The following is a 21,999-nucleotide window of genomic DNA, read 5'->3' as shown; positions in this document are numbered from 1 at the left end:
AAGAAGCTGGATTGAGATGAGCCGTGAGTAGGAAATTCTTGCCTGTGAGGATGGCACTGGAGCAGGTTGCCCAGAGAAGCTGTGGAGACTCCAAGGTGTTCAGAGCCAGGTTGGCTGGGGCCTTGAGCAAGCTGGTGTAGTAGGAGGTATTCATTTGCTTGATGAATGCAGCGTTTCAGTTGGTCACAGAAGCCCTTTCCCTGTCTAGTAACTAACCCCCCTGAACAGTTCAAAGTTTCTCTTGGCAAAGCTGGCAGAACTGCTGAAGGTTGGGAGGAAACCAGCTGCCATGTCCAGGGTGTGATTGCAGTTCGGGTGTCTGTCATTCCTTCAGAGCTGAAACTGGCAGCTGTGGCATGGGATGAGGAGGGATTACAAGTTCTGGATTCAGTCAGTTGGGTAGGTTTGAGAGTCACAACCAAGATACAAAGCTGCTGAGTATCAAATGATGCACGGGCAGCAGACTCACAAGCTGAGCTGAACAAGCATCTTTGTGCAGCTGGCAGAGGTGGGCACTCACCTGGAGCGTGTTGATGCCTCTGGAATTATGGAAGGCGGTGATTTATTTTCTGGTTTGGTTGCACTTTTGTGTCCTTTCTGAGCATTCCACAGGCTGAAAAGCATGGAGAGAAGTGGCAGTGTGGGCCAAGAGGCTTAGAGCCTGGGGCTGAAGCACCAAAAGTACTGAAGTTTTGCTTCATTTTGGGATCGAGAGAGGCTGTGGGAGAGGAATGCATATCAGAAACTACTCACAGAACCATGCTGATTTGTCTCTTTTTAAAAACTTTTTCCATTTATCTGTGGTTAAGATGTAGGTGAAGAGGAAGTAAAGTGTGGTGGGTGAGAGTTTCGTTAAATATGGGCTGGAAAGTTTTACCTGTCACAGGGAAGCTGCAGGGATTGTTCAGTAAGTTCCTGGCCTTGAAGGTTTTTGTTGGGTTGGAGAAGGTTGCCCAGGGAGGTGGTGGAGTCCCCATCCCTAGAGGCATTCAAGAAATGTGTGGACTTGGCACTCTGGGACACGGTTTGATGGCCTTGGTGGTGTTGGGTTCATGGTTGGACTTAATGATCACAGAATGTTAGGGGCTGGAAGGGACCTCAAAACATCTTAGAGGTCTTTTCTAACCAAACAATTCTGTGATTCTAACAAGGTAACAGATCATCTGAACACTGCTGAAGGTACTGGGTCACAGGCAGGACAATTAGACCAACACATCTGTGTTCCTCTGGCTGGGACACCATGGGGGCTATTTTCTGTTCTTTCTGACTGCTTGCTTGCTGCTTAATTTGGTATAAAGCTTTGAGGAACCCTCTGTTCTGAGCCTGGAGATAACACTGGCTTCTCACAGTCAGTTTATTGACTTTTAATTAAGTTGCTTTTTAATTCCGCATAATTGGCGGATTCTTTGCTTGTTTGAAAGTCTAAATTTAATCCATGATGGTGGATTAATTTGACTGCCTTTGAGGTGAGACAGAGGACCTCTCTCTCTCTGCCTAACAGATTTTTCTCAAATAATGGCTTAGAATTTTGAACCAGCTCATTTTTAACTGCAGGGCTGCTTGTGTTTGCTGGAGAAACAATGGGTACCAGAATTAACCTTTTCCTGACAGTCACTCAGATATATACTTTTTTTTTTTTTTTTTCCTTTTAACCGAGCTTCTGTTCTGGAACTTCTCAGTCATTTTAACACTGAGCTGTTCAGATTGATCAGACTTGGGCATTTTTGAAGCAAGGATTTCTGGAAAACGTGTTTTAAGGACTAGCCCCAGAGGATGGGGCAGTGCTGGTGGGGCCAGCACTTGTGGGGTGAGCAATAGCAGTCCATGGGATGGCATCACAAAGGTGAGTGTGAAACTACAGAAGGGACCTTTCTGGGCTGGAATAATGCATTGGGAATTTGGTTCTTGTGTGTGTGAGATTTTGTGTGCTGGCTTAATGCAGAGGGCAGGGATTTTTGTCAGGCAGCAAAATGATCTTTGCAGGGTTGTTTGGCACACGTCTTACAAGTTTGTGAGCTAGGAGACTTCTGCTGCTTCTCAGCTGACTGCTCTTCATGGCTAACAGGTTTCTCTAGTGATGAAAACTTGGCATTGCAGGCCTTTTTTTTTTTTAAATTCAATTACTTCTGTTTGTCTTTGGCTAAGCTCTTGGTGCTCTGCTCTCACCACTTCTGTTGGGAGGAGAAATTTTGAGTTTTTATTTCAAGTCTTTTCTCCACTGAAGGATGTTGACTTCAAGCTGTCACTTCATGATAGCATCTCAATGCAGTCATTCATCCCTGAAATCTAATTGGTTCTGTTCTCAGTTTCACTAGGATTTAAATTTTTTAATATGTTCTTTTAGTAATGAAGAATAGGAGAAACCCAGCAAAGAGGCTTTGATAGCTCAGTTGGCGGTTGGTGAATGGCCATGACTGCTAGATACAGCTGCAGTGGGCTGCATTGGTGGAGGATTTTGAAACAAACATTAAAACCCCAATCACCAATCAGGAGAAATCTTGGCCTTTATGTAGTCAAGTGGCACTGGAACCCCAGTCAGAGATAAGAACTCAAGCTCTTGTAGATTGGGTTGCCCACAGCTGAGTGTTTTTGCCATTGTAACTCTTCAGTGCATCTGCTGGTGTCCCCTGAGTTTTTTCCCTTGACCATCAGCTTCACCTCTTCTGGAGGTGTTCCTGCTGTCACTGCTGGGGACTAGCCAGGCTGTTTAGCTCGAGTTTTGGTTTTCTTGCCTTGCTGTAGGAGTCTGTAGCAGACCCTTTCTAAAATCCTCTCAGTGTCCCCCCAGCATGTTTCTGGCTCGGTCTCATCCCTCCATCAGCAGGTTTTTGTTGTCCCTTCAGCTGTAAGCTTTCTGAAGACAGCTCTGCTGTTCTGGGGCCTCCTACCAGATAGCTGCTCCCACGCAACTTGGGCATGACTCATTTGCTTCTAACCAGCCTCAGTGATGCTGATCTGTCACAGCTGGGCTGAGCTGCCTTCTCTGTGGCAGAGAAGGACTGGATCCAGTGACAAATCTTGATAAGATTCTCCATGATGATACCATCACTATGAAAAAACACTTAAAATGCACCTTCCTTTTTTAATGTGTTTATGAAATTCTTTACTGGGAGGTTGTGGATACCCCTGTCCCTGGAGGTGTTCCAGGACAGGTTGCATAGGACCCTGAGCAACCTGGAGATGATCTTTAAGGCCATTTCCAACCCAAACCATTCTGTGTGATTCCATGAAGTAGAGAATTTGATCTCCTTTTAACTGATTTTTAGCTCATGTGCTGTCAACTTTAATGTCCATTTTGTGTTTAATACCTGCTCTCAGCATTGGGGAGAGAAGCACACTGTAAAGAGCTGCAGTGCACTGGGAAAGCTGGGAAAACTGATCCAGTTTTCTTTCTTTCGTGGTAATTTTTAATGCAAAAATTCCCCTGTACGCAGAAGCGTCTGGGTTTACATCAGAGTTGGCTCCAGTTGACTTCAGGAGTCCTGATAGAGGGGGAAGACTAGACTGGGATGAGTCTGTTCCATCCTACCTGTGAAAGTGAAAAGCCTTTTGAAGTGCAGCAACTCGAGATGGTTATCGTGATCACACATGGCATGTGCTGGGAGTAAACCTCTGGCATTATCCTAAACCAAACACAGAGCAAGGCATGTGCAGGTTATTGCATAAGTTGGGGCTGTGCTGCCCTTGGATACCACCGAGGCTCTCCCGTTGCCGGGGCAACTCCCTGGGTAGCTGCAGGGGGGGGGGGATCAAACGGTGCTGTGCTGGTAAAATTGGGAAACAGCACGGAGTGGTGAGTGCCTGGTGCTACAGCACTGGCATTGCTCTGCTGCCTTTCTGCCAGCACTTCACGCTTAGAATGACAATGCACTGGGGTGGAAGGGACCTCTAAAGGTCATCTAGTCCAACCCCAAACCTCACTGAAGAGGCTTTTTTTTCCCTTCCCCCCTCAAGCCTGTGTAATGACAAACGCTCCACGGTTTTCACTGCAATCTGGACATGGAAGCTCATGCTCCTGTCCGAGGAGCTGAGAGTTTGAGTCTCATTGCTGGTTAGAGCAGAGGGGTTGGCCCTGTTGGGTTGGCAGAGTTTGAGTTACCAGGAGCCACTGACCTCAGTCTCAATGCTTTCTAGTAAGGATTTTTATGTCCATCAGGAGCAAATGTCCTCTCTGTGGAGGTCATGCTATACTGCTGCATGAATCCTGCTTCTCTGGGAGCTCCTGGATGCAGGGGTGAGAGGGAACCCATAACTTGTGTCCCAAAGCACAAGCAGCACTAGGATGGGTGTTGAGGGTGCCTGGGTTGTGGGAGACTTGTGCAGTAGCTCAGGATTTGTAGGAATGCAGCAATAGCTTTGATCCTTTTCCCCTGAGCAATGCTTTCTGCTTCCTACCTTCTGCATCATGAGGCATTTAGCAGCTGTTAGCAGCCCTCTGCTGCTGTCTGCAGTGAAAAATGCAATGCTCAACGTTTGGGGGTTTGTGTGCTTTGTGGTTATTGTTCATGTGTAAGAATTTGTCCTGTGCTCAGCTTCTAAAGCTGGGGTGAGCAGTAACTGGGAGCTTATCTGAAACCATTTGAAGCTGTGTTTTCTTGAAAGCCAACCTTGTGGGAGAGAGTTTAAGACTGTGGAGTAACAAATTGAATTTCTAAGCTCTGTATTTTCTCCTTAAAATGGGAAGCATCCCATCCCTGAAGGTGTGGTGGGAATGAATGCTCCTTCTTGCTTTGTGGTTCAGGAGAAGGCAGGGGGTTAGGTGTCTGTGATGATTATTCAGCATGTGCAGTAGTGTTACACAGATAAAGGAATGGTTATGCTGCTTTCCATCAGCTGACTGTGAGCTGGATTAGCTAAAACTCAAGAGTTCTGTCCAAGTTCAGTATGTTTTGTGTGAAAATTTCCTTCCAACCTGGGGCCTTGAGCAACCTGGTCTAGTGAGAGGTGTCTGTCCCTGTGCATGGCAGGGGGTTTGGAACAGGATCACCTCAAAGGGCACAGGATCACAGGATGTTAGGGGTTGAAAGGGACCTCAGGAGATCATCGAGTCCAACTCCCCTGCCAGAGCAGGACCATAGAATCTAACGCAGGCCACACAGGAATGCATCCAGATGCATCTTGAAAGTCTGCAGAGGAGACTCCAAAACCTCCCTGTGTCCCTTCCAACCCAAATAATTCTGTGATTCTATATTATTTAGGCAGGAAATGTTCACACAAGCATTATTTTATCCTTAATAGCAAATAACTCCTCTAGGCTTCCATCAGGGTTGGTTATCAATAACTCCAATGTTTCTTGTTTTATTTATTTTTTTATCTCTGTAGCATTTGTATGAGTGGCTCCAGAGGTGAATTTATTTATTTCTTTTAATATTTATAGTACAGTCTCTGTTTACATTCAGTGAGCCTTGCTAGGAAATTAGCAACATAGCTTTTGTTAGTCTGCTGAATTAGTACATTGCACACAGGATTTGGAATCGCAGTGCATTCCTCCCTCCCCCTGTCCTGGCTGGGTGCAGCAAGCAGGTGAACTTGGCGTTTGTATGCCCAGCTCTAAAGCAAACACAAAGCACAAGCCTCCTGCTGTTTCTCTCTAGTTACAGCCTGGAAATGACAAGCTTGATGAATTTTCCCTGGGTTTGAAACACCGGTGTTTGTATTTGAAAAGCAACAGGCAAGGAACACTACGCTGCAAACAAATAAACAAACCCACCCAAACCGTGTGAGCTCTGGTGATTTGGAAATAAATACCAAAGTGAATTCTTCTGAGTGGGAGACTCCCTTCTCCTCCTGTGGTTTTAATTTTAGCTGGCTATATTTAGAAGGCTGCAAGGTAACCTGTTGCTGCAGCATTGTGTGGCTGCGTGAGAAGTGCCATTCCTTGGCTTAGGTTGTTTGCATTGCCTAAAGACAAAGTATTCTGAAGTGAAAATTCAGTGCCTTTTGTTTAGTGGTAAGGCTTGCTCACTGTTGTGCTACATATGGAAATTAGACTGTAAAATACCTTATAGCTCCACTACTTATCATAGAATCATAGAATCAAGAAGGCTGGAAGAGACCTCAAAGATCATCGATGTGGCAGGAAGGAAGAAGATATCCTTTGCTCAGAGGGACTTGTAGGTGCAGAGGGAATGCATCAAGGCAGCTATGTCTGCCCCAGGGTGTATATTTGTAATTTTTCTTTGAAAGACTGAATTTTGCCAGTACATTTTTGGAACATAGGTGGCTCAATTTCTTCTCCTGCCTGGCTCATGTTGCCTGATCGTATCTGCAGAGATGCTGCTGTGAGAGCTACTTCAGAACTGGGAGACTGGGGGGAAATGGATTCCATTTACTTGAGCTTATGAACCTGCATTACAGATTCAGTGGGATTTCAGCCCAAACCTGCATTTTAGGTACACTCCTGTTTTGGATTTGGTCTCACAAAGCTGCAATTCCCATAGCTTGGCTGTGCTGCAAGTAGGGACAGGAGCCCTGTGGCTCTGCTGCTCTGAAGGCTATTTCTCTGCTGTTGATTTTACCTGCCCGTGGTGCAGACTGCTCTGCAGAGCAGACCTCGTCCTTTGTGCTGCTGGCTTTACCCCTTCCTGCTCACTCCCTGTGCCATGCTGCTGGCTTCATCCCTTGCTGCTTGCTCCCTGTGCCCCCTCCCAGCGGCTCCCTCTGTTTTTTGTAGCTGGAGCTGAGCTTGTCTGGAGGAACTGATGGAGCTGGAAGCTGATACTAGTATTTTTTTTTTCAGCAAGATCAAGTCCTTGCTTCAGTTGAGTGCACAGGGGCATCTGTGAGGAGATAACAGGTTGGCAGGAGGTAGCATTAACCCCTTGAGAGTGGAAGCCCCATATGCCAAGTGAATAGTGACTGAGAAGGCTAAGGGAGATTGAGCTACTCATGAAAAGCAGCACAAAAAACAGATGTTACCAACTGTGAAGCTGAAAAAAATGACACCCAGAGCTGTTTTGGTGATATTTAAAACATGTAGAAGGAGACTTTTAGATTCACAGAATCACAGAATGCCAGGTTGGAAGGGATCATCTGATCCAGCCTCTCTAGGTGATAGTTGTAGAGCCAAGAGGACTCATTGAATAGATTGGTTATTGTAGATGACAGCAACTTAGCCTATAGAAAAAATCCCTGTTTTGGAATGAAACTTTTCTTTTGGGAGTTAAATGGTTGGGTATTTTTTACCAGTTGATGTATTACAACAGAGTTCCTGTCTCAGCACTGAAGTCACTTGCCTGGCATAACTATTTACTTCTCTAAATCAGAGCTGATCAAATGTTTTATTAACACAGGACAATGAAGACAGGTCTCATCCTGGTTCAGCTGTATATGTTGGAAAGGAAAACCCTTACCTGAGCTCTTCATGCAGCCAACTGGCTGTGTTTAAGCTTTGATATAAAAGAATCTAAGTGCAACTGGTTTGTTTGCTTTGTTAGGTAAACATCCTTTCTAAGGAACTCTGCATCTGTGGTGTGTTTCTTGTTAGTCACAAAAGCACTGAGGCACTGGTTTGGTGTTGCCTCCTGTCTGTTTATAGTATCTGTGCTCAGTAGTCATGGCTCTCATTTCTCTGGATGTTGACAAATGGTAGGACTTCCTTGTTGCCATAAATTGGTTGTGGTCAGGCCAGAGGAACTGCTGTTTCCTTACAAGAGAGTGATAAGTGATCATGGGTACAGTGTCATCTTCATGGGGAGAAAAGGGGTGCATCTTCATGGTACAAGATGGTTACAACCGGGAGCATTAGGAGTGAGTTGAGCTGGATGGTGAAGGAGGGCTCTGTGAACTGCTGTTGCCTGCAGAGATCTCTGATGGGTGTCATGATGTTGTAGGACAGGGCAATGAGATGGCAGTGTCAACGTGCCAGAAAGTGGGGCAGGGAGAGGAACAAGGAGCTTGTTGTTATTCAGTGTTTTCATACCATTAAGAGTGTGCTTGGACTGGGTTTGACTGGAGCTCTGATCAGCTGGTGGGAATTGAGATTCCTGGGAGTAATGGTGGGGTCTTCTTTGGAAAAAGCTTTGTTGTTGGTCAGGAGAAAACACCACAAATGATGGAGAAAGGGAAGTAGCATGCTAAAGATTGTCACTGGAAGGTGCAGAGCTGGAACAGGCTGCCCAGGGAGTCACCATCCCTGGAGGTGTTCAACAAATATATGGACATGATTTAATGGCCATGGGGCTGTTTAATGGCCAGGGGTTGATGGCTGGACTCGATGATCTTGGAGGTCTTTTCCAACCCAAACAATTCTGATTCTATGAATTAGAAGGTTTCAATAAACCTTGCCAGTGCTTTTGTATGTGTGGGTTTCTGTGTGAGAAGAAACCAGGACTTGTTGGGCTTGGAAGGCTTGCCCTGGGGTTATAGGTCTTTGGAAGCTGAAGCCAATATAAATATTGACAGCTGCAGTTTAGCCTTCAGCCTCGTCCTCATGCTGTGCAAGGCTGAGCAGCTAGATGAACACCTTTGCGTCAGCATGGCCAGGTCCTGTGCTCTTGGGAGTCTTCTGTGGGCTCTTGGGAGTCCAGCTGTGTTGTGTGAGACAAGGCAGTGTGACAATACTTGCTGCTTCCCATTGCCATTTCAGCTTTGATTTGTGCAGATGTGTGGAGTGCCTGCTGAGAAGGTGAGACGTTCTCCTGGAAGCATTTCACCTGGCCTCTGGTGTGGCAAACTGCACCAGCAGTTATGCAGTGAGCTTTTGGGAGGTGTTACTAAGGGGAGGGTTTCAGCTTGAGGACTGGGAGAATCTTTGCTGATGTTTAATCTATAGGTGGTGTTATTGACCTATTGATTAGTGTTGGTTTACAGTCTCCTAACTGGTAATCTAAGGCTGAAATGTCTTGCCAGCCTGAAATGAGTAAAATGATGAGGAATTTTTTAGATTTTTTTTTTAATTAGTATTTTGGGACAATTTTAATTTTCTATGTCCAAAATGCTGTCAGCAGTGGATTAACATTCTTAGAGAAGCCAAAGAACAAAATAGCCATTGTCTTCTTACCCAAATCATTGCTTCCATAGATTCATAGAATCTAGTTCCAAATCCCCTGGCATGGGCAGGGACACCTTCCAGGTTGTTCAAGACCTTGTTCTTTAGTCAAGGGCTAATTTCCTAGTTATTCATTGGAATAGAACTGTTGGAAGTTTTAGCAGAAACGTTATAATCAGTGCTACTCTAACTCTGGTCATTTGGTATGATACTGTGTTTCTGGGTCTGTGAAGTGTTCAAGAAGGCTTCAGGCAGAGGACTAAGGGTGCCAACTGAAGATGTGAGTTTTCTGAACACTAGGATGATGCTAAGCTGCTTAAATCTGGATACAGAACCTTGTTGTCTGTGTTGAAGGAACCAGCCACTGCTCTTTTTGCCTTCAGATCTGCCTGTGGATGGAGATTTTAGGCAGCTGTAGTGGGACAATTTTGAAAAGCAGTCAATCCCATGTGCTTTGGAGAAGGAGCTTTCCCTCTGGAGCCCCTACCAGGCCTCTCCTTTTTGCAGAATGTTGAGGGGAAATAAATAGTTTTGCAGACTTTGTGGCTTTCTCTCTGTCTCTTTGTTTTGTTTTGTTTTTTGCTTGTTTCTCCAGAAGATTTCCAAGGCTTATTGGAATGAAAATGATTGTTTCACTACTCCTCATCCACTTTAAGTGAAGCTATCTGGTCTTGCTATGGGTTCTGCTCTGAAAACTGGCCACAAAAAGGTATCAGAGATGCTCTTAGGTCAATTTGTCTATTTCAGAATATTTTTGCTGCACACAAAAACGAAACCAGAAGTGAAACACTTGGCTAGGAACAAGGGTATTTTGCACAGGAAAATGAAGTGTGGTATTTAGAGGAGGGAAAATTCAGCTTTGCCAGGTCTGTGCTGTGTTTTCAGTGATCATCAAGGGCAAGCTTAATTCTGCTCTGTTAATTGGGAATGCAGTGAGAGGCTTCCTAGCTGCAGGAAGGAGCATGCATTCCCTATCCAGACAGAGATATAATTATGTTTTCCTTGGCAAGTTTTGTGTTCACAGCTTTGGAGAAAACAGACTTAAAAGATGAAGTTGTTTGGCATTCTCTGCATAGGGCTGAGAACTGGAAACGCCAACTGTGAACTGCTGTGGAAAACATCAGCATGTGTCCTGGGAAAGCCGTGAAGGAACTGGGAATACAGATGCTTGGATGTTTCAGAGAGCTCGTTTGGTTTGTCTGGGCAGTGGATTTCAGGTCAGAATGTGAGCATGGAGCATCCTGTGCTGTATAGAACTAAAGCACATCAGGTGCTTCTCTGAAGTGCTGTGCTTCACCCCAGGGTTGTTGGGTACCTAGTGGGTAGTTGCTGTTAGTAGGTGTAAGGTGGAGACATTAGCTGGAGATTAGAAATAGACTGGAGATTGGGAGGAAATTCTTTACAGTGAGGGTGGTGAGACACTGGAACGGGTTGCTCAGAGAGGTTATGGATGCCCCTCCCCTGGAGGGTGGATGAGACCTTGAGCAACCTGGTCTAGTGGAAGGTGTCCCTGCCCCTGGCACGGGGGTTGGAACTAGATAATCTCTCAGGTGCCTTCCAACCTAAACAGTTCTGTCATTCTGTGGCATAGTGGAGAGTAAATGATGACGTTCATACTGGTGACCAGTGCAGGTGCCAGCACTGTGGCTGCAGTGGCAGGGCAGGTAAATGCTGTACTTGTGTGCGTGCTGGCCCTGGCTTTAAAGAGCCTGTTCCTGTTTGCATGAATAACAAACCTTTGGCTCTGCCATGGTCTCTTGTTTTATGCTCCTTGAGAACGTGACAGTGTTCAGGAGCTGGTGTTTCAGACCATGCAGACTTCAAGATGTGATGGGAAAGCATGCTCAGATAGCAACTGCTCTGCACAGTTTGCTGCTTCACTTACTCATTTTCATAGATCTGTAGAATGGTTTGGGTTGGAAGGGACCTTAAAGATCATCAAGTTCCAACCTCTCTGCCATGGGCAGGACACCTTCCACTAGACCAGGTTGCTCAAGGCCCTATCTAACCTAGCCTTGAACACCTCCAGGGAGGGGGAATCCACAACCTCTCTGGGCAACCTGTTCCAGTGTCCTCACCACCCTCACACTGTAAAGAATTTCTTCATAATATCTAGTTTAATTTGTTTCACTCTAACATCTAGTTTCATTTGTTGTTATCACTGCACAGTCCCAGGACCCAGAGGTGTTGAAATGCATGTTTGTGGTGTTACTTGATCAGAAGCTCTAAGCGTGGGATTCATTCCACATCTCTTGAGGTGTTGGTGTCTGAGCTTGAGTCTGGGCTCCTTCTAGAACAGTGAACTACTTGTGCCATGAGGTAGAGAGCTCTGTTTGACCATGTGAACCACACCACAAACTGCTCCCTGTGTCCGTCACATTTCTGTGGAGACTGAAGAGACCACAGGGCAAAAATGCTTCTCTCCTGGCTTTCACAGATTCAGAGATTGCAGTGGGTTGGAAGGGATCTTCAAAAGGTGCTTGTATGAGAACTGCTCTAGAAGCAGTCCATCACCCTGGCTGAGCAGCCTCTGACCTGTTTTAAGTTTAGAACACTTGGTCAGGCATTTTTGCCATATTTCTTTCATGTGTTTGAAGATTTTGGATGCTACAGAGTGAATACTGACTGCTGAGGTCAGATTAACTAATTAATACCAAGTTAATTTGATATTGATGTTTGTAGGGCCTTCTGCAGTGCACTGAAGTTGTGTTTTCTGTATGGTTTCAAATGCTGCAGGGTTAGGTTTCAGCCCATCAGTAACACTACCTAAGAAGCTATAATTAATGTGTTACTCAGGGGAGGTGATGTTAACTCTTTCTACCCATCTTTGACAGCCTCATTAGCTGTAATTTATAACTTTCAGAAGGTTTCAGTCTTCTTAATAGGTGACTGATTTACTACAGAGAATGATCTGTGCCTAGCCTTCACTTCAGTTTTTGGACTGATTCACAGATTCTTTGGGAATGGTTGGGCTGCAGTGTAGGGAAATTGTCATTTTTTTTTGGGTATGTTTCATGAAGCACTTTGTAAGATGCTTCTAAATGCCTTATCTGTTGAGTCATGCTGGTGCATTTGTATTGCCTTGCCTCCTGCACCCCAACAGATCTTGTGCATGTTTTTAATGTTCTGGTTGTCTACCCCAACCTCCTTACAGCAGCCTTCTCACCTCGTCTGACTCACCACTTCTGCTCTTTTCTATGTTCCAGTTTCACAACGGAACAGGAATGCTGAACAGCTAAATACAGGCACTCTCTGGCTAAACTTCTGATGCAGGAGTTGTGTGGATCCTGTAAAATGCTGGGTACAGCAGCAACTAACTGCAAACACCATGTAGGCTCTAGTAGGAATTTCCATGCTTTGCTAGATTTTTTTTTTTTTGGTGGCTCAGCTGATTTTACACCTATCTGCCTGATAAAGAGTGCCAAAAGTAGAGTAGCCTGCCAGAAGTTCACGCGGTTCTAGAACCCTTAACAGAAAAATTGTAGATCTGCAGATAAGCACAGATCTGGAAAAAAAAAAAGAGAGAACAATTCCACCTCTGCATTAATTGCATCTGGGAACTTCAAGTCACATTTTGTACTTCACAGCAGAATGTTGTGCTAAATTAGAACTGGTGATGTTCTCGCCCACAATTGTTCAGTGCCATGCAACTCTGGTGGAGTTAGTCACAAGCAGAACATGCTCTGCCTACTCTATCTTTGCAGCTCCCAGAGCTTGGGAGCTGCTCTTAGTGCTTCATTACCATTCCTGTGTGGTTTGCAGGAGGAAGGAGAGTTGTGGGCAATGTCTGTCTTTTTTTTCCTGATGGCCAAGACCTGTCTTTGAAAGATGTTAGAGAGCCAGAGAAAACCCAACATCTCCAGAAACACGTGGTGACATAATCTGCAGCTCCTTAGGAGGCTGCAGTTGTGTGGGGGCTGAGGATTTTCAGTAGTGGTTCAGAGTAGCTGATGGGATTCTCTTGATTTTGTTTCCTTCTTGGACTGGTGTTGGAATCTGCAGAGAGCTCCAGCCTGTTTTACCTGGCTAATCAAGTGGGGAGAAATCAGTTCTGATGCTGAAGGTCTGTCATGTACTGCTGAGCAGAACTGAATGTGCTTCAGAAGGGATCTAGTTGGAGGTGCACCTGCTGGACTGCAGGGGGATTGGGCAAGATGACCTTTGGGAGGGTCCCTTCCAACCCAATGCAATCTGTGATTCTGTGTGATTCATGCCATCTAGACATCTGCAGGGGACCTCAAGATACAAATCCTTTAAAAATATACTTAGCAGTTGTGGTGCGTCTAGTTAGAATGATTTATTGTGCCATAGAAGTGTTTTTTAATGTGTGTCTTTTTTCTTGTTGTTGTTGTTGTTGTTTTTGTCTTTTATTTTCTGGCCTTGGCTGCCTGCCCAACCTTACCTTCACTTTTGGTCACACCTTTTATTTACCTCCTCACTCGAATGTCCAAGGGAACTTGCAAAGCAGTGTGTTCAAAAGAGAAATAAATCCAGAAGCAGATTTATTTTTGTGTGTGTGTGCGTGCAGCTTTTGCTTTTCTGTTGTTCATAAGGTGGTTCAGTTCAGGTAGAGGGTGAATGAGGGCTAGTACTTGAGAAATATGTTTTTTTCTTTTCCTAATAAAGGCCAAGCAGAGCTCTTTAGATTAGCTGAGGCCTTACTACTGCCTGAATTGATTGTGACTTTTTCTGCACAGTTAATGAATGCCTCAATCATTGCATTCAGAGTTGATGGTTGACCCACCACTTAATGCTGGGAATTTGTTTTTGTGTTCAGTCTAACACACTGGAGAGATGCAAAAGGCTTTTATATGTGTTCTGGAACCCCTATTACAAGAAGGATTTGGGCATGCTGGAATGTGTCCAGAGAAGGGCCACAAGTATGATAGGCTGGAGCACCTCTCCTGTAAGGACAGACTGCAAGAGTTGGGGCTGTGCAGTCTGGAGAAGAGAAGGCTCTGAGGAGACCTTATTGTGGCCTTCCAGTATCTGAAGGGGGCTACAAGAAAGCTGGGGAGGGACTTTTTAGGGCGTGAGATAGTGATAAGACAAGACTAGGGGAAATGGAGCAAAAATAGAAATGGGTAGATTCGGATTGGATGTTAGGAGGAAATTCTTCATCATGAAGGTGGTGAGATGCTGGAACAGGTTGTCCAGGGAGGTGGTGGGAGCCTCATCTCTGGAGGTTTTCAAGGCCAGGCTGGATGTGGGTGTGAGCAACCTGATTTAGTGTGAGGTGTCCCTGCCCATGGCAGGGGGTTGGAACTGGATGATCCTTGAGGTCCCTTCCAACCCTAACAATTCTATGATTCTATGTGGCATTACATTAATATCCCTGAGCTGGAACCCTTCTTGTCTACAGCCATGCTAGTAAATAACTGAGTGTTCCTTGAACATGGCATGTTTCATCATTGCAATCAATACGGGCAGCTTGCAGCAGAAGGTGGGTCAGAATGGACTTTATGCCTGGCTGGAGATAGGAGAAGCAGGGAAGTTGGGGGCACACGAGGAACTGGTAAAAGGTTGACAGTGTGGCCTCATGAATGTTCAGCAGAAGATGTATGCTAACTGAACATGTGGAGAAGCTAGCTGAAGTTGGCAGTGGGATGAGGGATGGCCCAGGGGAAGGGAGGGTGGCACAGGTCATGCTGTGTAGTGCACTGGGGAAGGAGAAAAAAGACCTTGGCATTGATGGTCCTTAGACCCACAAAACATTAGGGTGGTGGTGACAGACTTGTTTTTGTGTAGGGTTTGAAGGGTTGCAGACACAGTTCCCAGCTGTAAACAAGTTGGGGACCCTGGAATTGTTCCTTGTCTCTCATTCCTTTGCTGTGTTTGTTCATGGGAGTAAACATTACTTTGTCACAGCTGTTTAGGGAACAAGTATAAAGCGAACCAGAAATGCTGAATTGGGGCACAGCTTTAATTATGTGGTTTATTTTTGTGAGAACTGTGGTGATTCTGTAATTTTCCACACTGAGGGTACCTGGCAGGGGACAGTGTGTCTTTTTCAGTCCCCCTTTCCTGCATACCTTTATGTGGCTGATTCTCTGGTAAAGCACCTCTTCTTTTTAGGGTAGGGTGTAGTAGTTGCTTTAACTTTCTTAAAACCTTTGGTTTGGCAGGATTTGGGTTAGTGGATGCACAAGAACAGATTGCTCAAAAATCAGTGCTGTGGAAGTGATGCTGCAAGAAACTCTGAAGGCTTTTTTTCACCTTTCTGCAAGTTAATTCAGCCTCACTTCTGTTACTACCACAGACTCAGAGAGCAAACAGGGAGGGTTGTGTGCATGCACCTTCTCTCACCTCGTTTTTTTTGAACCATTAATGAAGTGGTCACTGTAGAGCTTTACAGAGGACTGAAGTGGTGTACTCAGAACAGAGTGATCTTGGGCAGTGGTTTTGCTGCTTTATAAAGGAGCAAAGTTGCATTTCTGCAGAAGCTAACCATAATGAACCACTTGTTTAAAAACAAAAAGTTTTAGAAAGTGAGGAACTGCTTTTTGAGCAAAGGGAAGTAACAATCTCTAATCAAACTAGAGGAGTGATAAGGGTCTGCATGATTGAAATGATATTTATGGCTTAAAAAAAAAAAAAAGGTTAGGAAGCTGCAGTAAGGAGATGGACTTGATACCAGAATGTCAAAACTACCTGATAGTACTTTGATAATACCTTTTCCCAGCTAAGGAGGGCAATGAGAAGCTGGAATGAAAGCCTTGGGACTGGGCATGAAGTGTGCAAGATGCTGAGGGAAAACCTTGAGTTACTGGAGCCAAGCTGGGAGCAGCTGTACTACCTGAAGGGAGGTTGTAGCCAGGAGGGGGTTGGTCTCTTCTCCCAGGCAACCAGCAGCAGAACAAGAGGACACAGTCTCAAGCTGCGCCAGGGGAGGTTTAGGCTGGAGGTGAGGAGAAAGTTCTTCACAGAGAGAGTGGTTGGCCATTGGAATGTGCTGCCCAGGGAGGTGGTGGAGTCACCATCCCTGGAGGTGTTCAAGAGGGGGTGGGACGTGGCACTTGGTGCCATGGTTTAGATACTCATGAGGTTTAGGGTGACAGGGTGGACTCGATGATTTTTGAGGTCTCTTCCAACCTTCTTGATTCTATGATGTGGAGGGAGAAGTCACACCAACAGGAAAGCACCGACCTGATTGACTGTAGGAACTGACAGCACTGATAGCAGACAGTAACAACTCAAGAGTATTTTTTCTGAGCTTGTGTACGGCAGGAATGAGGCCTGTGTGCTTCTCCTTGGCTTGCTGGGTAACACTTGTCAGTAGCTGCAGCTCTCTGGTGGTGTAGGGAGCATTTTGGAAACTTGTGTTTGTGCTAGATAATGAGTTGAGTGCTTGGAATACTAAATATTTCTGTGGCTTCTTCAAATCCTGCTGTTTTGCTGGTTGTGCACTGAGCAAAACAGGCTGGTGGCTGTAGCCACAGACTGCTCAGTGGTGTGCTGCCACTGACTGAGTTCCTCTGCAGGACCTGCCCCAGGTGGCTGCAAGCTGACTGAGATGTTTGCACCCAAGCAAAATCTCAAGCCTGACTTATGAAACCATCTTTCTATTGTCTTCCTGATGAGTTAATGACATAACACAGAGCCTGCAGCTTCAGCCTGTTTCTTCTGTCCTGTGCTGGGATGGGGACCCTTGGGATGGAGAAGGGAAGGTGCTGGTGAGATGAATTTTTGAGTCAGTTTGCAGTCTCAGAGGTGACAGGAAAAGGAGATGCAACAGATGTGGCTGAAATGTTTGCCCTGATTTCCTTGTTTCTGTTGGAAACCTCTCTGAGGTGTGGCTTCTATCAGCCATATCTAGTGGGTGGATGATTCTCTAGACTACAGAAAGCAATTAGTCAGAGTGGTGTGCAGGCAGAGCTGGGGTGGCACTAACGTTTGGAGCAGGGTGGCTAGGGCTGACTTGAACACCTTCTGGACTCGGGGATTATTTTGAAGAAAAATGTGACCTGAAACTGTTGCCCAGGTTTGTTGTTTTAAATTGCCATCAGGCTTCATTGAATCATAGAATGGTTTGGGTTGGAAGGGACCTTCAAGATCATCTAGTTCCAATGCTCTGCCATGGCCAGGGGCACCTTCTACTGGACCAGGTTGCTCAAGGCCTCCTGTAGTTTGGCCTTGGAACACCTCCAGGGTGGGGGTATTCACAGCCTTCCTGGGCATCCTGTTCCAGTGCCTCTCCACCCTGAGATACTGAAAACTGTTGTCAAATTCTTGCCCTTGTTCAGGCTTTGACTGGCCCAGGGCAGGTGTTACCCTTCAGTAGGTCAGTGTGCCCAGTTGTTCGTAGATGACCATGGTATCTGTTAGTGCAGTGAATGATGTAGCAGTGCCTCTGAGGCTTAAAAATAAAAGTATAGTAAGCAAGGCTAAGTGTTCAGAGGATGTCTTGTATCAAGGTGTCCCTGTGGGAAAACTAGAGCTAAAATCCTGCTTGTCTTGAAGTAAACCTTCCCTAGCTGGCTGCATTTTGTTTCTGGCTCTCTTCTTGAGCAGTGCTGTGCATACTCTTCTGTGCACTCACAGGAGCGTGTGGCCCTTACAAATGGGAGCTCATCTGGGCAGTGCCAGTGGGTGTCTGAGCACAGCAAAGATGATCTCTTAAAGCAGCCCTAATCCTCCTGCTGCCTCCTTTTTGGGCTTGTTTCAAATTGGCCTGCAGGCAGAAAGCCCTTCCAGGTAATAAGGGAAGGCTGTGTGCTTGTGTTCACTGAGGAGCTTACAAAGACCAAAATAGTGTCTGTGTGGTGTTGCATATGATAGAGAGTGGGCAGGAACTGCTTGCTGCTACTTTTCAGAGTAAAATGGATACTTGCTTTGAGTGAAGTACCTGAAGATGTGTGTTCTGACGATGGGTGCTCCATTTGTCAGCTCACTGCTCTGGAGTTGTGGAGTATCTCCTGTTGAGCTGAGCTCTCATGGAAGGGCAGGCAGAGATGGAGGTGAAAGCAGTGGCTTGTGTTTGTTTCATAGTTCCTGTATGCTTTTGGCATTCTGCACTTGGCACAGGAGAAATGGGATTTTTGTCTTAGTCTAGTAGCCTTGCAGTCTTGTCCAGATCTTTCAAATGCTGATGTAATATTTATTTGAATTGCCAAGCCGAAAGAACTCTGTTCTATTAATCAGGCTTTACTATAACACATAATCCTTTGTGAGGGATCAGTAAATCAACAGCCCATGTGATCTGCTATGAAACACAGGGATTGAAAGAACTCTGCTCTCTAAGTTTGTTTAGTAAAACTTGGGTTGAAGTACCCTCCTTTTATTAAAAAAACCCAAAAAACACAAACAAAAACAAGCAAAACCCAAACCCCAATATCTTACACAGTGCAGAAATGAAATTTCATTACCACTAATTCACATTACCCAGGGACTTCTATAGTCTCAAAATTGTTGTTGTTTTGTTTTGTTTTGTTTTTAATCCTTGGTGGAACTTCCAGTTCTTTACACCATTACATTCAATAAGTCTGATACACTGATTTTTTTTTTTTTTCCAGATGGCAGCTTGCTTCTTGAGACTGGTTAAGTGCTGGTACTTAAAAATGTGACTAGCTTGACGCTACTTACTAGGTGAAGTGTTCCTGACAAGTGCTGGAAAGAAGCTTTTAGCTAGCTGCATGAAAGTAAACAATGCTCAGGTTCAGTTGCAAGGAACAGCTGCTGCTGCTCAGAAGAGACTGGGCTGAATTCTCTTCTGTTTAAACCCTGAACTGGCTTCAGAGATCACAGCTTCTATAAGGTGCTGTCTGCAGGTAATTATACACATGAGCTGTGAGTTCAGGATTTCTTCTGCTGAGGCAGAACCTCTTCCAGTTGATGAACTGAGCTCTGCTGGAGTAGATTTGGGTATGTTTTCAGGGTGTTGGTTGATTTCACTCCAATTAACTGATTTTACTTGTTGCTTCTTATCACATTTCAGAGGCACTATCATTTCTACAGCTTTCCAGTAAAAATATAAGTAAAGGCTCAGTTTGCAAGCTCTTATTTTTTTGTGAATACATTGGCTGTTTTTGGTGAGGTGAGTAGATGAGTAAAACCGATGGTTTACCATCTTAATCTCATCTTCTGCCATTTCCACACCCTCCTGTTTCCCTCCCCCCCGCTGCTGACTGCAACTGAGCCAACAGCATCTTGAATCTTATTTTTGATCAGGATTGCAGTTGTAGTGCAGCAACTTATGTAACACTCTGTCATGAATTACTTTTTCTGCTTATAAAAACAGGGGAAGGGTTTGGAAAGGGCCCTGTCTTCTGCAGATGAAAACTGTTCACCCTCCTCAAAGGGTCAACTTTAAAACCTGTGTGAATGTCCAAAAGGCCATCAAACCTTTTGTAGGTGTTTGCCCTTAGGGAATATTAAGCGTTTCAGTTTTCATATTGCTGAAAGAAAATGTGAGGCTTCTTACCAAGCCAGCACTGGATCCTGCTGGAGCTTTAGAAAACTAACAGTATCAGATTTTTTGAGCCATGGCCCAAAGATCTAAGCTTTTGCAATAAATGCCTCACTTCAAAGCACAGATTGTCATCTGTAGTAGAATTTTAGCTGATTTGCCCTCATAAAGTTGGTCCTACAGAATGTCTCCTAAAATAACTAATTTCTTGTGGGACTACAAGATGCAAAGCAATGCTATGCAATGTACTGTGCAGCCTAAATCCTGGCCTGAACATACCAGTTGTGGTGAATTCTTTCCTCTGAAAGGTTAGCACCCTGATGTCAAGCTCTGGGCTGCTACAGGCATAGCAGCCTCGGACTGCCTGCTCCCTTCATTGTCTTTCTGCTGGAACTCTCATCTCTTCATTATATATAATGTACTGCTTTGAGTCATGGACGGGGAGAACTTAGAGAACTTGGGACTTCTGACAGAGGCATGGGGTGTTAAGATGAGGGGTGATGGCTTCAAACTGGAAGAAGCTAGACAGAGATGAGGAAGACATGATTCCCTATGAGGGTGGTGAGACACTGCAACAGGTTGCCCAGAGGAGCTCCAAGCCTTGAAGTATTCGAGGCCAGGTTGGAATTGAGTTCTTGAGCAAGCTACTGTAGTAGGAGGTGTCCCTGCCTATGTAAGGGAACTGGAACTGGATGATCTTCCAACCCAAACCAGTCTGTGATTGTGTGATTCTGAAGAAGGTTAATTGGAGAAGTTAATTGCTGGTTGCCAAATTAGGAGGGCAGTTGGTGGGCAGTGCAGTCTCTGTCTGTGGTGTTCCCACAGGTAATGGAGCTGAGGAAATGGTTCTGCTTACAGGGTGATGAGCACACTCAGCTTTCAGTTTGTGATGTTTGTCCCTCTTACAAGGGCCATCTTAACCTCCTCGTTTTCAAAGCTGGGTTCAGGTGTCACCTAGACAAATATTGCTGTTCTCTGCTCTGTCGCCAGTGCATGCCCCAAGACTAGCAGTAGAATTTTTCTGAACATGTTCTCCTGGTTAAAAACTTCTGAATAATTTCTTGATAATGTGAACTGAATCAGTTTGAAAATACCTGTTTGCTTTAGGATTTTAGAGGCACTGGCACCTGGCTTTGGGTGGGCATTGGTAATCAAATTTTACTGATGCAAAGAGAACTTGAGCAAACATTTTACATGGCAGAAGAGTGTGTTTATGTGTAACTGCTCTAGGAACTGGAAACTTCAGTGTATCAATGTCTCTGTGTTGATTTTATTAAAGAAGTGAAACTTAATGAAAGGAAGAAACTGCTTCCTTTTGTGTTTTACTGCAACACATGGAGAGTATACCTTTGTGTTACGGTGAGCATGGCACAACTGTCATGCGTTTTATGCTACCAACTGGGTGTTCACAGAATGCTTTGGGTTGGAAGGGGCATTCAAGATCATCTAGTTCCAACCCCCCTGCCATGGGCAGGGCCACCTTCCACTAGACCAGGTTGCTCAAGGCCCTATCTGACCTGATCTTGAACACCTCCAGGGAAGGGGCATCCACAACTTCCCTGGGCAGCCTGTTCCAGTGTCTCACCTCCCTTGCTGTAGAGAATGTTGATTGTGCTGGAGGGAATCCAAGGGAGAGCCACGAGGATGATTAGGGGACTTGAGCATCTCCCCTATGAAGAGAGACTGAGATCCCTGGGGCTGTTTAGTCTGGAGAAAACTGAGAGGGGATCTGATCAATGTCTATAAATATCTGAGGGGTGGGTGTCAAGTGGAGGGGGCCAGGATCTTTTTGGTGGTTCACAGTGATAAGACAAGGAACAATGGGTTCAAACTATAACATAGAAGATTTCACCTCAACATGAGGAGAAACTTCTTTACAGTGAGGGTGATGAAGCACTGGACCAGGCTGCCCAGGGGGGTTGTGGAGTCTCCTTCTCTGGAGACTTCCAAACCCACCTGGATGCATTCCTGTGTGGACTTACCCTAAGTGATCCTGCTCTGGCAGGGCGGTTGGACCTGGTGATCTCTTGAGGTCCCTTCCAACCTCTGATACACTGTGATACTGTGTTCAGTATTCCTCAGGAATGCAGAGCAGAAAAACATTGTCCCCCTCCCCCTTCAGATGGCTTGGTGTAAAAATTACTTTAAAATGGTAGAGTTCTAGCCTACACATCACTGTTACTATGGACAAGATGAATGCTTTGCTGCTGGCTGAAAGTTGGACTGACAGGGGCTAGCTGGTGCATTGGATGTCAGCTTTGTCAGGTACTGCATGCAGGGCTTGAAGCTGGACCTTGCAGATAAAGCCTGCAGAATGTGTTCCTTGTGCTTGGTTAAACCTGAGGGAAACTGCATGGTGGAACGAAATCGCAAAACATGCTCCTCTTTGAGATGTGAAAGAGAAGCTTCAGGTGGGCTTTATTGTCTATGGAGGCCATAAATCAGCAGCAGGACACCTAACAAGGCAAGACAGGAATGCCACCATGTTTGAAAACAATGTTCTCTTTGTCACACATTTCTGTGTCTGGGGGAAACAGGTGGTCTCGTGTGAAAGGAGCTTCCTGGGGCTTTGGAAGTTGGGATCTCATGGAATGTAATGAAGTAA

Source organism: Indicator indicator, chromosome 8 (genome assembly GCF_027791375.1).
Source record: "Indicator indicator isolate 239-I01 chromosome 8, UM_Iind_1.1, whole genome shotgun sequence".
Classification (NCBI taxonomy): domain Eukaryota; kingdom Metazoa; phylum Chordata; class Aves; order Piciformes; family Indicatoridae; genus Indicator; species Indicator indicator.
This window is presented reverse-complemented; position numbering follows the sequence as displayed.